This window comes from Cetorhinus maximus, chromosome 7 (genome assembly GCF_964194155.1).
Source record: "Cetorhinus maximus chromosome 7, sCetMax3.hap1.1, whole genome shotgun sequence".
NCBI lineage: Eukaryota > Metazoa > Chordata > Chondrichthyes > Lamniformes > Cetorhinidae > Cetorhinus > Cetorhinus maximus.
Genome location: NC_135885.1, coordinates 70,524,247 through 70,546,019, shown reverse-complemented (window position 1 = coordinate 70,546,019; position 21,773 = coordinate 70,524,247).

Here is a 21,773-nt window from a genome sequence, read left to right as displayed (position 1 = left end):
TAGAACCTCCCAAATATCAGTTCAGGGAAGGTTCATGAGGCTGATTCCTGGGATGAAGGGGTTGTCTTGAGGAAAGGTTGAACAGGTTGGGCCTATACCCATTGGAGTTTAGGAGAATTAAAGGTGATCTGATTGAAACATATAAGATACTGAGGGGGGGGGGGTGGCAGGATAGATGCTGAGAGGGTGTTGCCCCTCATGGGGGGAAATCTAGAACTAGGGGGCACAATTTCAAAATAAAGGGTGTCCTATTTAAGATGGAGATGAGGAGGAACTTCTTTTCTCAGTGGCTTGTTAGGCTTTGGAATTTTCTTCCACAGAGGGCAGTGAAGACTGGGTCATTGAATCTATTCAAGGCTGAGTTAGACATACTTTTAATCAAGAAGGGAGTTAAGGGTTATGAGCATCAATATTAAACTGTGTAAACAAAACATAAGGAGGAAATAAAAACGGAATTAATCCATTCATTTTGTTCTCACTGTGACAAGTAATTATTATGAAGCAAAACTTTAAGGATGGAATCGTCAGGTCCCATTGGCAGCAGGACTCATGGTAGGCGGGGGCTGGGGGGTGGGGGGTACAATTCAGCATGAGGGGCAGAAATTGGTTTCACATTAGCGTGAAATCACAGTGGGGTCATCTGATCTTGTCCGCCATCGCGGAACGCAAATCCTGCTGGAGGCTGGCGTGAATCCAATTTGCATCCCGATAATGGGATGTAAAGTAGGGCCCAACAAGAATAGGCCCCCACAACCGATTTACCATCACGCCGGCAAGAACACTCAAAACTCTCAGAACACGTCTGGATAAGTGAGACATGCAGAAGTCGGGACTCACCCTTAGGGCCTTACTCAGATCGCTGACATCCGAGGAGAAGAAGATGCTGCAGCCCATCAGCTGCCGGACCCTGGAGAAACACATGCATCACACGCTGGATGGATTCTCATGGATGTGGCTCTGCTGCGAAGCAGCTCTTAGAAGGTGGGAGCTCTCCACTGATGCTTCAGGTCTGCTTCGGAACATCACGGCCTTGGCCAGGGGCTGCTACGGACGATCGTCAAGTGGGGGGGCAGAGGAAGGTCTAGGTGTAATTGGGAGAGGAAGGTGTGTGGGGGGGAGGGGGGAAGACAAAGGGACAAAGGTGTTAGGGGGATGAGGTTGGGAGGGGGCGATCAGGGTGCCAGCGGGGTGAGGTTGGGAGGGAGGAGGAGGGTGTCCAGGTAGAGAATGCAGCAAGTGGGGAGGTAGGTGTGAGGGGGAAGGAAGGCGTAAGGGAGGGAGCTCGGAAAGGGGAAGATGTCCGAGGGGAGGAGCGAATTTGGTGGGGGAAAGAGTAAGGGTGGAGGGGGGAGTAAGGGGTGGGGGGGGTGGTGGATGCCCAGGTGAACATGCATGGGAGGGGTCTGTGTAGTCCATGACTGCATCCTGAGGAGCCAACTGATGGTGGGCATGATAGGAGGGAACGGTAAGTATGAAAGGGGACAGAGGGATACGGTATAGTGGGAGGGTGAGGGTGCGCCTGTAGCAGTAGAAAGGACATCAAGGGTCATTGCTGGGGACTCGGATGCAGAGGGGGTGGAAAAAGAAGGTTGGGGATGTGGGAGTGGGATTCTCAGGAAGGTAGGGAATATGCACATTCATCTGGAATGCTAAGGGTTTGGGTTGGTAGGTGATGGTGGGGCGGTGGAAGGTGATTACACGGGGGTCAACAGTGATGGGGAAAGGACATGGGTGACTGGGTAGGGGAAAGGATAAGGGAGATGACAAGATACTTGCCATGACAATGGTTGTTGAATTCAAAAGTGAGCAGAGCCTCGTGTTGGACGGGTACAGGTGCTGCAAGGAAGAGCAATCAATGGGTGGGCGGGGATGCAGCTCAGCTCAGGTGGACAATTGAATAAGACCCCAGCAGGCAGCATTGGGACAGTAAGATGAACGTGATGGATGAAGGCTCCGCATGTGTGGGAGAGTGCTTGTACAAGGCTCCGAAAGTCCCTGCCCCACACACACACACTTCTCCCTCCAGAATCACTTGTGGTCTGGCTGCGCGCAGCTGAACTGCGAATGGAGGGGAGGATGCAGTGGGATGACTCATGAAGCCTGTCAATGAAGCTGAAAGACAACATTGCACATTATTCAGTAAAATTGAATATATTTTCAGATTCTGAAGTGACAAAATGTGTTCACCCATGCAACCACTTGTGATCAGAATTTATTAACTTTAACTTTTCTAGGCCTACCACTTCTTCTAGGTGCTGCCCTGACACCTGCAGCAGGGGTGGAGACAGCCAGTGCAATGGTTGACCCTGTTGCCTCTGATGACTTTGGTGCACGTCCTCTGGAGAGCCAAGGCCTTGAGGGCTCCAGCTTGCTTTGTCTGTCCTCTTGCAGGCCAGCTGCTCCCTCTGCTGCAACAGAGGATGAAGTTGAGGGGGTCAAAGGCAAATGGGACTCAGATGGAGCGAACAGCCTCTGAGATTCCTGAGTGGATGACCCAGGGGTGTCCAGCTGCTGCTCCTCCCCCTTCGGATGCCCACGGGCCCCGGCCTGACTCCTTGAGGGGAAGGAACACCTGGAGGGATGTTGAGGTGCCCCGTTTCCCTTTCATGTTGCCACTGCAGGATCTCACCCATGGCTACTGCAATGGAGTGCAGGTCTGCATGCATCTCCGCATTCTGCTGGACCAGGGTCTCCATGGTGTTTGCCATCCCTCTCATGGAGACCTCTGTACGCGCACATATGTGCACCACTTCATCAGAGAGCAGACGGACACACTCCTCCAACTCGCGTGCCACCCTCGTTGTGGCCTTCCAAGAGCTCAGCGTGATGTTCCCATGCCTTCTGCTGAGTCTCCATGATGAGTTGGAAGGTTGAATCGAGAGATTCGTCATCTGACTCAAACCTCACAGATGCCTCTTCCCCAGCAGTCCTCCGAGTGCCAGGGAGCTTGCCTAAACCTGCTTCCTTCTGCTGCGGACTCCTGCGGTGACCACCAGGTTGTGAACCCAGCCTGTTCTAGATCTAGGTCCCATCGAGATGTGTATCTTTGCGCTGGTGTCTTCCAGACTGCTTATTTCCAGCTCTTCAATGGAAGAGGTTTCCTCTTGGCTGGAGGTGAGGACATGGATGGAGCTGAGGAACTGGCTGGCTGAGGCTGTCGGTCGCTTGGCAGAGCTCCCTGTGAACCAGAGTACAAATGATTAGTGCATGGCAGCAGTGTCAAAAGCAGGAGAGAGAGCACTCACAGTTGTGTTGAGAGAGGGATAATGTGGTGCAGGATCCTCATGTGGGTGTTTGCCGCAGACCTCCCCATTGCTGCAGGCACAGTCCACATCCTCACCAGTCAGTGTGCTGGCATGCTCCTCAATGTGGGTGAGGGGCCAAATGTGGGCCACTCCACCCCAGTCTGGGACCTCTCCCTGCTGATGTGAGCCAGCTTCTCCTGCATGAAAACAGATGGAGAGAGCGTGAGCAAGATGCATGGCACTGCGTGGAATGTTTGTGTGGTGAGTGGAGCTATGGATGGGATGAGGAGGCGAGCTCAAGAGGGTATGAACCTGATGTAGATGTGAGGGTGTGAGAGAGAGTTAGTGGTGTTTTCCCTTGAGGTGTGAGATGCCTGTGGATGTGCAATGGGTTTGAGTGAGTTGAGAATGATGAGGTGGCTGGCTTATCCTGGCGGAACAGATGAGAACATTCATCCTCTTATTGCACTTGATGGCTGACCTCCTCTGTGACCGCTGCCACCTCCTCCCAAGCCAGATTGGTGACTCTGGTGAACTTCCTGCGGCCAGAGCGGGGGTAGAAGACTTCACGGCGGCCTTCTGCTGCGTCCAGCAGGCACCCCGGAGAGGCGTCACAAAGTTTTGGGGCTGCGTCTTCTTTGCTTTCGAGGCCACCTGTCACGTGGAGCAGTCCTGGTCTGCAGACATGAAATAGGCTCTGCTCTGGTACACTTTAAATATGGCGCCCGGAACGAGGAAACACTGAGGTCACAACATGGTGGGCAAATTTCTGCCCACCCACCAGCGATCTTGTGAACTTCCCTTGAATGCATTATTAATGAGGCGGGCACACCGGGAAGGGGCTGATATAGTGCGAAAATCCACCATCGCAGACGGCGGGTATAACGTCATTTTTCAAGCCTGCTACCACACTTAGTGCAAATCTGCGACAATTACACCCTGTGTTTCTGATTTTAAAGCATCTTTACACTTCATTCATAAGATGAGCTTCAATGTATTTCATGTACATGTCACCAGGCAGAATATTACGGGGGTGAGGCGGTGGTGGGGGAGGGAGGGAAGTGGATGGTTTGCAGCCCCCTGGAAACAAAGTTGGCATGAAGCAGGCCTGCTCCACGCTGGCCAGCCCCACAGCCATGACACACTCCGGGCAGGCTAAACCGGGCCAGTGTGGGACTTCACCCCTCACTGGGGAGGAAATCCCGACCTCGGGAGCTGCCAGGCAATTGGATTGGCTAGCAGCTCCATCAGTCCCGGCAGTGCCAAGAGCACATTAGTGGATGCTGCCATCAAGGAAGCAGAAAAAGGCTCGATGGATCCCCAGAAACAGTTAATTCTGCACTCTTAGGCAGGGAGGGGTTTGGGCAGGTTAGAGAGAGGTGCGGGGGATTGGGTGGTGGATTTAAGATAGCAAGTGCTTAGGAAGAAAGGGGACATTCTATCTTAGGGGTCCACTCCCCTGATCTGCAAAGGGCAGCCCGAAAGATAGGGGCAAGTAAGATGCAGCTCGCAGTTTCAGGAAATGGTCACCATGCTGGCAATGAACTAGTTAACAGCTACAGATCCTTACATTAAATTCTAGTTGTTGCTGACTTGAGAGAACAGTTCAGCTTGTTATTTCGCAACAGTGTTGCCAACACTCTTTGGCGAGAAAGTTGTTTTGCATTTTCATTGTCTTGACTGCAGGGTGGAACTTTCATGAACTGGAGCGATGGGGCATTGGTCTGACTGCATTAATTTGCCGACTGGATTTTTGCTTCAGTCTGTGAAGATTTCAGACACTCCTTCTAATTATTTCTATCCATCTCCTCTCCAGCCAGAGGACAAGAAACAATAGTCTGTTTCTTTGAATTCGCAATGAAGAGCAAACTTACAGTTATATACGATGCAGCTCTCATGTTGCACTTAGCAAGATCCTGCAAACAGCTAGAAAGGTGAATGATCAGCTACTTTTGATTTGGAGCTGTTAACTGATTGATAAGGGTTGGCCAGGATACTAGGTGAACTCATTTGCTCCTCAAATAGTGAAGAAACACTTGACCTGATTCTTCGTACAAATTTAGAGATCTGCCGAAATGTTTGGATCACCAGTATATTAATGCTCACCTAATACTAGGTGTGTATCTGCACTTAAGACAGTGGCCAGGGATTTTCATTTCTGTGCTTGACAGCCCAAGTTTCTCCACATATTAAAATTAATTAGCAGAAACAATACATGATAGGAAGTACAGAAGTGGGAGACCCTGGTCAATTTTTGCAACATCCACATTTTCTTATTTAGGAGTAATTAAGCATTATGTTGTGCTATAATATTTGCATTCATGAACCTTATCACATCAAAACCACAAATAATTACTTTGAAATTGCTTTGACTATTGTCGATTTTATGCCAACAATTCTCCACAGACATGTATTGAATGACTAGTTAGTTAACTTACTTTAGTAGCGCTGGTTGAAAGAATTATTAGGCAACAAACAGAATTTGCATTTTGTTTGATTGGTGCCAAGGTGCCTTATTTTCCTCAAAAGCGACCAGGTAAGACAAATGGGATCTTACTTCAACATCTCATCTCTAGCATGCCATTTTTAAGATTGCAGTGCTGGTTGAGCAATGCACTGAAACGTCAACCTAGTTTATGAGCTCAAACTCTGCTATGGGGCTTCAATGCATTATCTCCTGACAGACATAAGAGTGTTACCAACTAAGATAAACTGATGCACATAATCACTTTGCATGAAAAGTGCTGTTCAACTGATTGTCTTGGAAATGGTTTGCTTTGATATTTGTCACGTAAAAAATGAAAACATTTAAAACCAGTGGCACTAAAAATGACATCGAACTTGTTTGTGTTACTGCTACTTACTGTTTCAATCCATATGCCCTGTTGTCATCGTTCTGTCAGAAGAAAGGCAGATGTGGGCACAGAAGTAAACTTATAAAGGGGGTCTGTAGGCTAGTGATTCCCAAAACTTTTCTCGATGTGACCCCATTTTCATGCATCATAATCATGTAGACAGTTGGTTGATACTAAGGTGGAAAATGGAGGGTTTACACAAAAAAAGTGAAGACCTAACTTTTCACAGGCTATGGTAGCAGCAGCCATTGGGCCTTAAATTACAGGACATTAAGCCGCGCCCACCAACATAATAAAACACAAACATTTAATGGGGCCTCACAGCTGTCAAAACTCAGTCCGAGCCCCACGGCTGGCATTGCTGTCTTAGAGCTTGCAACCCCAAAATCTCATCCCGCGATCCCACTGGGGGTTGCAACCCACAGTTTGGGAACCCCTGCTGTAGGCTCTACAAGTCAAGTGTGAATTATCTGACATTACGTATGAGTTATAATAAACCAGGCAGATGCTATTAAGTATGACAAATGCCGGCTGCACAACACTGACTTCCATCGTTCTACTTAATGCTAGAGCAGCTACAATATGTATTTAACTTTATGATACATAGTTTTGCTAGTCCACCTGCATTCCAACAGTGATGTTGCAGAACAACTTTGGATTTCAGTAACTTTACTACAAGTTAGAGAAGTATTCCGTCTTCCTTGAGTTTTGTCTGTGGTGGACAGAACCTACGTCAAAATATGTGCTCCTTTACTCACATTGTAACCATAAGGAATTCTATTCCCTCCACATGAAAGTGATCAGAAATGTGATTTTTTTTGTCTCCAAATTTACACAAAGCTCCTGGCATGTGGAATGCTAAATTTTGGAAGTTCTTAAGAGGGCTGGCAGATGATAATTTAAAGAAAGAAACACCAGAATCTGGAGAGATCATTCAGGCTAGATTTAGTCTTCTGGGTAATTAATTTGGAGCATGTACCAGAAATGTATCTAACCTCCCTTTATGGTATTAGTCAATCCTTTGCAACAATCTCATGAGATATTGTTAGATTGTGTTAGTAAATCACTTGCTAGTTCATGAACTATTCCTGCTTATAGTTGTAATACTGATGAAGCTGCTTTTGGTTTGAGATGCAGATGTGATATGCTTGGATTCCAGATGATTCCACCTTGTGAAGCTTGGAAAATTATTGATCAGTAAACAGCATCATGTTAACCATAGTGCCCAAACTATTTGTTTGACATTAATTTATTGTATCACATAATGAGCATGTACATCCTGTTTGCCTCTGAAGGCACTACACTTCAAACTATTTTATTGTTATGTTTTGGGACTGTCTTTAATTTAAGATAAAATGAAGGAGGCCATGTGACCTGTTCTGATGTCTGCCTGACAGCAAGCTTGGGTAGTTTAATTGTTAGAGATTAAAGAGGACGCAGATTGTTTTACTGGGAAGAAGGTGTAAGGTTTGTATGCTTGGAGACAATGGCAGCCCCATGTGTGCTAACACTGGACAGACTGAGTCTCCAAGGTCCCAGAAAAGTATTGAAAATGTCAGGTTGTAAACAGTTGTGCTTTAGGACAATGTAACGTATGTCTGACAATGGTTTTATTTTTGGATTGTTTTGTAGTTTAAAGTATGTTACCGACAAAATAATCTTTTATCAAAAGTGCTTTTAATCTGTTACAGTAAATGTGTTAAAAGATAAAATTTTGTTGTGTCATCCGTTCAGCTATAAACTGAATTTCTTTTGAATTTGAATTTCTTTTTAAAAGCCATTGGTCTCTATAGGGATAATACAGCAGTGAAAAAGTCATACATTTCTTTAAGTTTTCTTTGAAGGGTTGCTTCCCTCAGGAGACTAGGTAATCTACAATGTGTCCCACTGTACATGCTCTGTTTGTAAAGAGAACAGACCTGATTGCAAAAGGACCTTGTTATTATTCCATTCTTGTGTCTCCTTAAAAGTTGAGACTGAACAATTGATCCACTTTCTCCCTGTAATTGAGGTTCTCTTCAGCCTGCTCTTCTTACTTGACAGCTGAATCTGATGTTCTCTTCAGTTTTTATAAACAATATTGAATATAGTTTGAAATCAAGCCCACACAAATTATGAAACGTGATTGTGTTCAATGCAATCCAAGCTCTTTGCATGAATTTATATTTGGGACTTTACCTTGGTCCAAAAATCAAAGGGCTCCTGGCTACCACAACCACCTCCCACCATGAGGTCCACTTCTGCCTCAATAAACTCTTGCTTTTAGTTACAACTGCCATTTAGATGATCCCTCGGTCTGAGATGCAGTGCAATGGGTTCATTCTGTTTTGTATGTTAATCAGATACTGTGTACACCATCACAGGAAGTGGTGCAACATTACATGATTTGCTCTCTCATGCAGCCTTGTGAAAGATGTAGTCAGGGCAGCCAAATGTGTTCCAATAAAGCTCATGTTTTATAGACCTCTGCAGACTCATTATATGTCCTGTACTGGCTAAACAATACCAAGAATACAATATGGTGACAGTGTGTGAAAAATGGTGATGGAGAAGTCTCTACCAGCGCTGGAAAGCTTTGAGAAGGTCACAGTTCTCAACCAAGCAGAATCATGGCTGAATCAATATCGGAAATTTGCTAGATATTGAACCATGTTGGGCCTTGCTGTGAAGCTGAGCAGTGAGCAGGTTAGTACACTGTTACATGCGATGGGTGGCTATACAGATGATATCCTCATCATGCAGGGTAAAGATAAGACAAATCCACGAATGATTAAGTAATTAAAGCACGTGATACATGCTTCAATCTAAGAAATGATACTATTGTTGATCGGGTGAAATTTAACAAAGAACCCAATGTCAAGGGAAAAGTGTTGATGCATTCATAAATGACTTGTATAGACTTACAGAAGTTTGTGAGTATGGCAGCTTGAATGATGAACTGATTAGAGACAGAATCGCTGTGGGAGTGTTGAATGATGCCTTGTCTGACCACTTGTAGTCAAGAGATGATCTAACCTTAGCAAAAGCAATCCAACTGAGCAGACAAGCTGAGATCAGGAAACAGAATCAATCTGTGGTTCAAGGTGAAAGGGAGAGCCTGATCTAAAAATCAGCTGACTCAGTAGAGCGTGTCAAATGAAAAAAAAGGAAAAGATGTTGTAAAAAAGCAGGGGAGACAGGAAGAGCTCAAGCCAACTGTAATTAGTGAAGCAGGGAAAAACACAGGTATGAAAACTGCTCTGCCAAAGAGGCCGAATGCCATTTATGCAGAAAGGTGGGCCACTTTCAGGCAGTGTGCCATAACAAGAAACCTGTAAAGAATACTTACAAACAGAAGCCCTTGAAAGGTGTCAAAATCCATGAAGTAGGCAATATCTATGATATTGAGATGCCTTTCCTAGGGCAGATCCAGGAACCATGTGGGCACTACTGTGGTGCTGATATCTTAGTAGAGGGAAACAAGACACACTTTAAGCTAGACACAGGTGCAGCAGTTTCAGTTCTTTCTGATGCTGAACCATGGTTGGCGAGAAGCTTTCTTGAGCCATCATGCAACAAACTATATTGGCAGCAGGGATAGAACTCAAGGTCATGGTGGAAACCTTCAAATATTGAGAGACAGAATTCACAGAAACATTGTATGTGATTCAGAACCAGAGTTACTCATTTTTGAGCATGAAGCCCTGTACCGGCTTACATCTCATTTGCAGCATAGAGAAACTGGAAAAGCAAGAAGATCAGCCTCAAAACTTTAGAGATAAATTCCCACAGCTGTTCACAGGACTAGGAAAGCTGAAGACACCATACCACATAACTCTACTTCCAGGAACAAAGTCAGTGTGTCTGTTTATAGTCAGAAAAAAATCCTCATCCAATCTTGCCAAAAGTAAAGAAGGAAATTGACTCTACGTTGGAGCAGTGGGTTATTGACTGTATGTTGGAGCAATGGGCTATTGATTGTATGTTGGAGCAGTGGGTTATTTCACCAGCTGGTGCTCGGGGATGATTTCAGTGCCAAAACCTAATGGATGCATTGGAATTTCTGTGGGTCCTACACAGTTGAACAAAGCAGTTGAATGTGAAGTTCATCCGATGTTGTCTGTGGATGAGAACTTAGCTAAATTGGGAAAGAGTTAAATCTTCATGAAGCTAAATGCAAACAGTAGCTTTTGGCAACTACCCCTTGATGAAGAGTTTAAGTTGCTCATAACTGTTATTACTCCATTTCTGAGGTTTTGCTTCAACAGACTACCCTTTGGCCTCACATCAGCACCAGAAATCTTCTGGAGGACGATATCAAGCATTCGTGAAGGACTGGATGGAGCTGTAAGTCACATGGATGATGTCCTTTTTTTTTAATTTGCGGGATGTGGGCTTTGTTGGCTGGGCCAGCATTTATTTCCCATCCCTAATTGCCCTTGAGAAGGTGGTGTTGAGCTGCCTTCTAGAACCGCTGCAGTCCATGTAGGTACATCCACAGTGCTGTTAGGAAGGGAGTTCCAGGACTTTGACCCAGTGACAGTGAAGGAACGGCGATATATTTCCAAGTCAGGATGGTGAGCGACTTGGAGGGGAACTTCCAGGTGGTGTTCCCATCTATCTGCTGTCCTTGTCCTTCTAGATGGCAGCGGTCGTGGGTTTGGAAGGTGCTGTCTAAGGAGCCTTGGTGAATTCCTGCAGTACATTTTGTAGATGGTAGATTGTAGATACTGCTACTGTGTGTTGATGGTAGAGGGAATGAATGTTTGTGGATGTGGTGCCAATCAAGTAGGGTGCTTTGTGCTGGATAGTATCAAGTTTCTTGAGTGTTGTAGGAGCTGCACTCATCAAGGCAAGTGGGGAGTATTCCATCACACTCCTGACTTGTGCCTTGTAGATGGTGGACAGGCTTTGGGGAGTCAGGAGGTGAGCTACTCGTCACAGGATTCCTAGCCTCTGACCTGCTCTTGTAGCCACACTTTTTATATGGCTAGTCTGGTTTAGTTTCTGGTCAATGGTAACCCCCAGGATATTGATTGTGGGGGATGTAGTGATGGTAATGCCATTGAATGTCAAGGAGCGATTGTTAGATTCTCTTTTGTGGGAGGTAGTCATTGCCTGGCATTTGTGTGGTGTGAATGTTACTTGCCACTTGTCAGCCCAGGCCTGGATATTGTCCAGGTCTTGCTGCATTTGGACACGGACTGCTTCAGTATCTGAGAAGTCACAAATGGTGCTGAACATCGTGTAATCATCAATGACCATCCCCACTTCTGACCTCGTGATGGAAAGAAGGTTTTTGATGAAGCAGCTGACGATGGTTGGGCCGAGGACACTACCCTGAGGAACTCCTGCAGCTATGTCCTGGAGTTAGATGACTGACTTCCATCAACCACAACCATCTACCTTTGTGCTGGTATGACTCCAACTAGTGGAGAGTTTGCCCCCGATTCCCATTGACTCCAGTTTTGCTCGGGCTCCTTGATACCACACTAGGTCAAATGCGGCCTTGATGTCAAGGGCAGTCAATTTCTCCTCATCTTGGGAGTTCAGCTCTTTTGTCTATGTTTGAACGAAGGCTGTAATGAGGTCAGGAGCTGAGTAGCCCTGGCCGAACCCAAACTGGGCACCAGTGAGCAGGTTATTGCTAAGCAAGTGCTCCTTGATAGCACTGTTGATGACCCCTTCCATTACTTTACTGATGATCGAGAATAGACTTATGGGGCGGTAACTGGTCGAATTGGATTTGTCCTGCTTTTTGTGTACAGGACATATCTGGGCAATTTTCCACATAGCCAGGTAGATGCCAGTATTGTAGCAGTACTGGAACAGCTTGGCTAGGGGCACAGCAAGTTCTGGAGCACAAGTCTTCAGTGCTATTGCCAGGATATTGTCAGGGCCCATAGCCGTTGCACTATCCTGATACATGGATCCATTCCGACAGAACTTGACACTAGAGTTACACTCAACAACACTTAACTTATAACATGACACTAGACTTATATTCAACAACAAATGCAAATTCTTGCAGCCATCTATCAAGTTCCTTGGGCATATTGTAGATGCATCTGGTGTCAGAGTTGATCCACAGAAGACAAAAATAGTCAAGGAGTTTCCAGTTCGTCAGAACATGACTGAGCTCCAGAGATTCAAGGGTACGGCAAACCAAGTCCGAAAGCTCCTGCCCAACCTAGTTGTCGTCAATGAGCCACTACGTCAGTGATTGCTACAGGACAATACATGGTGCTGGGAAGAAGCACAACAGAGGTCTTTTCAGAAAATCAAAAAGATGCTGATATCCCTGATATTTTTGCTCTCTTTAACCCAGAGCTACTCCCCATCATTGATGCAGATGCATCTTCTGCAGGATTGGGAGCTGTACGGATGGAAAGTGCAGACCAGTTTACTATGTATCCTGTCCACTGACAGAGACTGAAGCGAGTGATAGGGAAAGAAGCATTAGCTGCTACATGGGCTTGCAAGAAGTTTGTAGATTATGTTCTTGGCCCCAATTAAAGATAAGACAGATCACAAATCCTTTGTTGCACTTTTAAATTCTAATAAGTTAGCAAAAATGCCTCCATAAATACAACAATTCAGACTGAGGATAATGAGATTTGATGCAAAGATGGAGTATGTTCTGGGAAAACAGCAGACTACAGAAGATACTTTGTCTCATATCCCAGCGGCAAGGCCCTAAAAAGGTGATGTAGCCCTTGTCAAAGAAGTAGGAACTTTTGCATTGACAACAACCACAAATCTGTCAGCAACAACTCATGTTGAATGAAATCAGAGATACATAGAAATCTGATAAAGAATGTGCTCAGGTCAGAGAGTACTGTGTTAAATCTTGACCAGCATACATGCTACACAATCCCATTCTCAGGCAGTACTATGAGCAGAGAGGACACCTCAGTCTAGTTGATGATTTGCTCATATATGACAAGAGTGGTCATTCCGAGAGTTCTGAGACTCGACATACTACAACAATTGCACCTAGGACATTTGGCCTTCACAAAATTTCAGTGGGGCCAGTAAGGTAGTTGAATGGGTTTTTATCTGGCTACTCCCACATCACAAGTGAGCAAGAGAGATAGGAACCCGCGTCAGAGGGTGCAGGATGATCAAAACTTTGCTCAGCTGCATGCACCTTGGGGGTTGTCAGTGAACAGGATAATTCTAGGGCAGCAGCAGAGAATGTTCAAAGCCTTGGAGGGATCTGTTTCATGCAAAAATGCCACGATGTTACAGGCCTTTGTGATGCCTTCATCCATGGAAAGAGCACCTGCATTTGGCAATATGCAGTAATCACATAAGTGCAGACAGACCTTCACCAATGGTTTGCGCATTATGAATGCTGTTGACTGTTTGCTTATTGTGATTCGTCTCAATAATTTAAACACCAGAGTAGACAGACATGCAGTTGTAACAATGAAGGGCCAGGTCTTTATTGAGACATCATACTTCATGGTTCTCTTATGAGTTCTCAAGTATATAAAATAAAAAAAGGGACTTGCATTTATAGAGCACTTTTCATGACCACTGGACATCTCAAAGCGCTTTACAGCCAATTAGATACTTTTGAATTGTAGTCACTGTTATAATGTAGAAGATGCAGCAGCAACCTCCCACAAACAATAATGTGATAACGACTAGATAACTTGTTTTTTTAACTTGTTGATTGAGGTTTAAATAATATCCAGGACAGCGGGAGTAATTCACCTGCTCTTCTTCAAACTCGTGCTAGGGGATCTTTCACATCCACCTGAAGATGCAGATGTGGCCTCTGTTTAATATTTCATCTGAAAGACAGCACCTCCAGCAATGCAGCACTCCCTCACTCTTTGCACTGGGGTGTCAGCCTTGATTTCATAGTATGCAATTCTAATATGAGAACTGCATAAAAAGGCTCACTCACACTTTACCTTTGATTTCAACATTCTGTGCAGAGCACTGATAAATTGCAGTATGTCAAAAATACATAAAAGCAACTTCAGAATAACAATATAGAACAAGTAAACTGCACTTAGCCCTTCTCAATCTCTTCCAATCAATCTACTACCATTGTTATATTTTCCTCTTAAGCTTTTCCATCATTTTATAACATTGCATCTCACAACTCCTTCCTTTCTCCAACAAGTTAACATACTCCAGACCATCACAGGTATGGCTCAATGAATTTCATGTATTCCATCACCCTTCTTATCTGTGAGGAAATGTTTGCCTTAAATCACAGGCATCAATGCCTACTGCTGGTGCATTGCCCACATTACCTTCCACACCTTCTCCTCCTCATAATCTTCCGAAGAGGTTCCGTGCTCTACCCCTTGTTCCTCCTGCAGATCCAAACCTTGCAAGGTTGTGCAGGATGCAGCACTCCACAACCATTCTGGAGATCCTGGCTGGTGAAGGAAGCCTCCAAATCTGTCCAAACACTGGAACCATATCTTTAGCATGCTGATGGCTTGAATGATGGCACATCTGGTAAAAGGAATTCATTGTATTGCTCCTGGGCCTCATTCCTTTGGTTTCTGAGAGGTACCATCAACCACATTTTAAGTGGTTATCTCTTTGTCTCAAAGAAGCCACTCAGGAACTCTGCTTCAATGTAAAAAGAGATAAGGGAGATTGGACTGTTACAAAACAAAAGCAACAATGGCAGCTGCCTGGAAAACTTCAACTCACCAGCATAAAGATGTTTTTGTGGTTACTCACCAGGTGCACATTGATGGAGCGAATGTCCTTGCAGTTGACATTCTATGGTAATAGTATTCGGTAATAATCTATGGGTGCCTTCATTACAACATGTGTGCAGCCACCCAGACTCACAAACCTTACACCTGCTCATTCTGACTAGCGTCATCTCCGGCAAAATTCAAATGATTGGATGCAAATCACCAGCCAATTGTCTTATGCATTTGTGGGCTGCTGACTGCAAGGTATTGCAAATGTCTTTGACAGAGGATGAGGAGGATGCCTAGAGGTGAAAGAAGTTGAGGGTGCTGGTAAGTTTGAAAGCCACTGGTAAAGGCTACCTGGCCCAGTTAGCAGCTAGTTTTGTTCCAGCAGGCTGCAAATATCTGCCATCATCTGGCATAACACCACGAGCCTCCTCAGTCACTTGTGTTCTGTTGTGTTGAACAAATAGAACAGCCTGTTTGCTGGGTATGACCTCCTGTGGGCTGTACCACTCTGCTGATCTCCAGCAGCTCTACAGGTCTCTGAGCAGCAAGCTGTTGGTGGTACAGGTCTTGATTCTTTTATTGCTGGTGCTCAGCTTGGCCCTTGTCTAAGGTCCAGAGTAACACAGCACAAGCAGCCCTCATGCTGATTTGGTCTGATCAATCTGAACCCAAAGAAAAAATCAGACTTCTAAAACTTCAAAGTGCAGATGAGATTTCCAAAGTATGTAGACTGTAACTTCTCAGCACAATCACTGTGAGCGACACTTCAAGACGTCTTTGCCTCCATTGTCTACTCCTCCACCCCTGTGCCTGAATTCAAGTTATTACAAATTCTAGGGCCAGGATTTTGCCCTTGTCGGGCAAGCTCGGTGGGAGTGGGTGGCAGCGGTCAGCGAGCCGACCACCATCCGTGATTGGAGCCAATTAAGGCCCTCCGAGCGTGAAACGCATGCTGTAGTGCTCAGCGCTGGCTGTGGGGGTAAAAGAGGGCGACTGTGAACTTCGTACATGCATGCGGGTGTGCGCTGGAAAAGCTCCCTGAGGCACAGAGCTGCCTCAAGGAGATGACGATTTTAATAAATAAAAATAAAGATTTTTATAATTTTACAAAACATGTCCCCTCATGTGACTCTTTCACATGAACAGGGGCATGTTATCAATGAAAAGTTAACATTTTTATTTTATTTTTAATTGCCGTTGGAAACCTCATCCCACCCGTGGATGAGGTTTCCTAAAAAATGCGAAGGCCGCTTAGCCTTTTCGCCTGCCCGACAACCGTAAGGTTGGACAGGCATTGAGAAATCACATTAATTGGGACTTTAATGGCCTTACTAGGCCTGTTTATTGTAGGCGGGCACACTGGAAACTCCCGCATGTGCCCGCCGACCGAAATATCGCGCGAGTGCGCGATGACATCGGGACACTCGCCTGACATCATCACACGTCATTTTACGCTCATTCAGGTCGGATGTGTGCCCACTCAATGAGGTAGAAATTCTGGCCTAGAGATTCAACAGATATATCAAGGAGCAAACCAGGATGCTGCAGCAAACATGCCAGATGGAAGACACTGGGTAGCTCCACAGTTCAGCAATACCTCCCTGCACATTCTCCTCCAGCCTGCAAGGGAAATGCAGGTGGCCTTCTTCTCTAGGGATGGCAAGATGAGACCCTCCTACCTGAATATGCAAACCTGGATGGAGACCAGAGAGAAGGTCAGCAGCTGTGGAATCACCCCCACCTCCCTTTCAATCCTGGATGCAGTGCCACGAATGGGCTAACGACATTTTTCACTCCCCCCAGGTGAATCCTGCATAAGATGCTCCTCTTTGGGCTTCCCACAGGGAACACAGGATGATGTGGTACATGAAGAGGGAGTGACCAACCAGGTGGTAGCAAGAGGCAAGGCCAGCAGCAGATCCCTTCGAATCCATGTCAGCCTCTCGATGACGCAGTCTTTGCTCAGCCCCACCACGTCCTTTGGAGCAGGCACTAGAAAACCCCCATCATCGGTCTAAGGGCTGCATAAGTGTTGTGCAAGTCTTTGTGGGAAAACTAACAGTGTCCCTCCTTGAGCTTGCAGGAGAAACAGGCCATCATTAACAAGGAGCGCCTGAAGAGAGGTGGAGGTGTCCCCTATAGTAGATCACTGGCTCCAGCAGAAGAGGCACTAGATCTGGTTGGCTCACAGGGTGGCCACACAATTGCAGATGGCAAGACAGGAGTGTGAGGAGGCATGGTGCTTATGTGTCCACTACAGCACATCTGATGCTCAGAGGTTGACAGCGTGGGGTCTGTGGTCCACATCTGAGGAGGAGGGATATTCAGAGGGGCACAATCATATCATTCCCCCATGCCCTCAATGTGTGCAGATACTCTCATGTCAGTGAGTATATGTTTGTGATTAGATTCAAGGTCACAAGCTGGTGAGCTCATCACAGATATGCCCGAACAGCTGACAGAGGCTGTGAGAGCTGAAGCCATTGGCAGTCAGAGGCCAGGCCCATGCTGATCATCAGCCCAGGCTGGTGAAGCACCTCCGGTGCCAGCATCACCACAACTTGCTGGAGCTGCAGCGAGAGGTGAGGGAACATCTGGCAGAGCTGCAAGAGCCTTTGTGTAGCCATGCATGGATAGTAGAGACGACCATCCAGAACATGAATGCTGCCATGTCTCATGTGCTTGTGAGTGCATGGCACCCTCCATCGAGAGGCTGGTGACCTTCATGGCGACACTGATCCAGCAGACCAATCAGTGGATGCCAGAGATATGCACAGGCCCATGTGCTACCATCTTGTCTGTGAGTTCTGCGCAGCAGTGGTAAGGCAAGAGGGGGATGAGGTGTATGGAGTCTCCACCACGTCCTTCTCAGGTGAGCAGTGTGGTGCATGTGCCTTTCAAGGGGGGACGAGTGGCTGACTTCTGCTTCTGGAGGCTCCTTTCAGAGCACTCTGAATGTAGACAGTGGCTCCTCAGTCTCTCTGCCAATGACCATAGCTCCAGTAGCTGTGGTACAGGGAAGGATCCTCCATTGTTGCAGGAGATCCTTAGTGTGCTGGGGCTCAGCAGGCCTCAGGCAGCCACAGGATAGTCATCATGTTCATTCGAGGCCACAGAGCAGCCTGATCAGATGCCTGCTTCCAACTCAGCTGCAAGCACAAAGGTCTGACCTCATAGAAGCACATCTTAACACATTATGAAGAGCTCCCAGATGCATGTGGTGTTCATGGGTGTTTAGACTTTGCATTCTCTAGGCTGATGAGCTAACCAAACGTGGTCTACCTCAACACTAGCAGCCTATTGTGGGAGCAAGGCTGTAGATGGCATCTGATGTTCACAGGCGGTTAGACTTTGCACTTATTAAGCCCTGATAGAGTAGCATCAATAAATCTATGTCACAGGTCCTATTGTTAATCGTCTATGAATTGCTTGCTGCATCCTCAGATAGACCATGTTTGGTTAGCTCATCAGCCTAGAAAGTGCATGTGGTGAACCTGGGCACTAGGTAATGGAATGCAACATGAGGGAGGCGACAGCAGATCAGCATAAAGATCTGTACTTCACCGGCATTGAAAGGGTCTCAGGATCACAAGAATTGGCTATGTAGAAGATTGTCTCGAGCCTCCCTGGGGTATCTCTTATTTCCTCATGCCTCGGGTGCAAGGGGTTCCTCAGCCTGTGCTGCCTGCTCAACCCCCCTGCTGAGCCCTCTAGTTTTCTAAAACTGCTAGAAGGTAAAAATAAATGATCAACACTTCAGTTATATAAATAATGCTGACGCATCCTGGGAAATTAGATCCCTGTACATGCTCAGCCAATGCAATACATTTGGAAAGATTGAGAATTTTAAATAAAAGCTTTAATGAAGGCATTAAAAGGCAAAAAAAAACCCCAGAAAATAAATGTAATTGTGCTATTGTGCAATATAGGCTATTAGTCTGTCTGATGTCACCCCACGTCATTTTACCCATCGACGAGCAGGCTTTCTATCATTCTATCTTCGGGGTCCACTCCCCTGATCTGCAAAGGGCAGCCCGGAAGATAGAACACACTCGTCGGGGGCAAGTAAAATGCAGCTCGCAGTTTCAGGAAATGGTCACCATGCTGGCAATGAACTAGTTAACAGCTACAAATCCTTACATTAAACTCTAGTTGTTGCTGACTTGAGAGAACAGTTCAGCTTGTTATTTCGCAACAGAGTTGCCAACACTCTTTGGCGAGAAAGTTTTTTTGCATTTTCATTGCCTTGACTGCAGGGTGGAACTTTCATGAACTGGAGCGATGGGGCATTGGACTGACTGCATTAATTTGCCGACTGGATTTTTGCTTCAGTCTGTGAAGATTTCAGACACTCCTTCTAATTATTTCTATCCATCTCCTCTCCAGCCAGAGGACAAGAAACAATAGTCTGTTTCTTTGAATTCGCAATGAAGAGCAAACTTACAGTTATATATGATGCAGCTCTCATGTTGCACTTAGCAAGATCCTGCAAACAGCTAGAAAGGTGAATGATCAGCTACTTTTGATTTGGAGCTGTTAACTGATTGATAAGGGTTGGCCAGGATACTAGGTGAACTCATTTGCTCCTCAAATAGTGAAGAAACACTTGACCTGATTCTTCGTACAAATTTAGAGATCTGCCGAAATGTTTGGATCACCAGTATATTAATGCTCACCTAATACTAGGTGTGTATCTGCACTTAAGACAGTGGCCAGGGATTTTCATTTCTGTGCTTGATAGCCCAAGTTTCTCCACATATTAAAATTAATTAGCAGAAACAATACATGATAGGAAGTACAGAAGTGGGAGACCCTGGTCAGTATTTGCAACATCCACATCTTCTTATTTAGGAGTAATTAAGCATTATGTTGTGCTATAATATTTGCATTCATGAACCTTATCACATCAAAACCACAAATAATTACTTTGAAATTGCTTTGACTATTGTCAATTTTATGCCAACAATTCTCCACAGACATGTATTGAATGACTAGTTAGATAACTTACTTTGGTAGCGCTGGTTGAAAGAATTATTAGGCAACAAACAGAATTTGCATTTTCCTCAAAAGCGACCGGATAAGACAAATGGGATCTTACTTCAACATCTCATCTCTAGCATGCCATTTTTAAGATTGCAGTGCTGGTTGAGCAATGCACTGAAACGTCAACCTAGTTTATGAGCTCAAACTCTGCTATGGGGCTTCAATGCATTATCTCCTGACAGACATAAGAGTGTTACCAACTAAGATAAACTGATGCACATAATCACTTTGCATGAAAAGTGCTGTTCAACTGATTGTCTTGGAAATGGTTTGCTTTGATATTTGTCACGTAAAAAATGAAAACATTTAAAACCAGTGGCACTAAAAATGACATCGAACTTGTTTGTGTTACTGCTACTTACTGTTTCAATCCATATGCCCTGTTGTCATCGTTCTGTCAAAAGAAAGGCAGATGTGGGCACAGAAGAAAACTTATAAAGGGGGGGTCTGTAGGCTAGTGATTCCCAGAACTTTTCTCGATGTGACCCCATTTTCATGCATCATAATCATGTAGACAGTTGGTTGATCCTAAGGTCGAAAATGGAGAGTTTACACAAAAAAAGTGAAGACCTAACTTTTCACAGGCTATGGTAGCAGCAGCCATTGGGCCTTAAATTACAGGACATTAAGCCGCGCCCACCAACATAATAAAACACAAACATTTAATGGGGCCTCACAGCTGTCAAAACTCATTCCGAGCCCCACAGCTGGCATTGCTGTCTTAGAGCTTGCAACCCCAAAATCTCATCCCGCGATCCCACTGGGGGTTGCAACCCACAGTTTGGGAACCCCTGCTGTAGGCTCTACAAGTCAAGTGTGAATTATCTGACATTGCGTGTGAGTTATAATAAACCAGGCAGATGCTATTAAGTATGACAAATGCCGGCTGCACAACACTGACTTCCACCGTTCTACTTAATGCTAGAGCAGCTACAATATGTATTTAACTTTATGATACATAGTTTTGCTAGTCCATCTGCATTCCAACAGTGATGTTGCAGAACAACTTTGGATTTCAGTAACTTTACTACAAGTTAGAGAAGTATTCCGTCTTCCTTGAGTTTTGTCTGTGGTGGACAGAACCTACGTCAAAATATGTGCTCCTTTACTCACATTGTAACCATAAGGAATTCTATTCCCTCCACATGAAAGTGATCAGAAATGTGATTTTTTTTGTCTCCAAATTTACACAAAGCTCCTGGCATGTGGAATGCTAAATTTTGGAAGTTCTTAAGAGGGCTGGCAGATGATAATTTAAAGAAAGAAACACCAGAATCTGGAGAGATCATTCAGGCTAGATTTAGTCTTCTGGGTAATTGAATTTGGAGCATGTACCAGAAATGTATCTAACCTCCCTTTATGGTATTAGTCAATCCTTTGCAACAATCTCATGAGATATTGTTAGATTGTGTTAGTAAATCACTTGCTAGTTCATGAACTATTCCTGCTTATAGTTGTAATACTGATGAAGCTGCTTTTGGTTTGAGATGCAGATGTGATATGCTTGGATTCCAGATGATTCCACCTTACTTGTGAAGCTTGGAAAATTATTGATCAATAAACAGCATCATGTTAACCATAGTGCCCAAACTATTTGTTTGACATGAATTTATTGTATCACGTAATGAGCATGTACATCCTGTTTGCCTCTGAAGGCACTACACTTCAAACTATTTTATTGTTATGTTTTGGGACTGTCTTTAATTTAATATAAAATGAAGGGGGCCATGTGACCAGTTCTGAAGTCTGCCTGACAGCAAGCTTGGGTAGTTTAATTGTTAGAGATTAAAGGGGATGCAGATTGTTTTACTGGGAAGAAGGTGTAAGGTTTTTATGCTTGGAGACAATGGCAGCCCCATGTGTGCTAACACCGGACAGACTGAGTCTCCAAGGTCCCAGAAAAGTATTGAAAATGTCAGGTTGTAAACAGTTGTGCTTTAAACTGTTGATTTAGTTCCAAGGTGAAA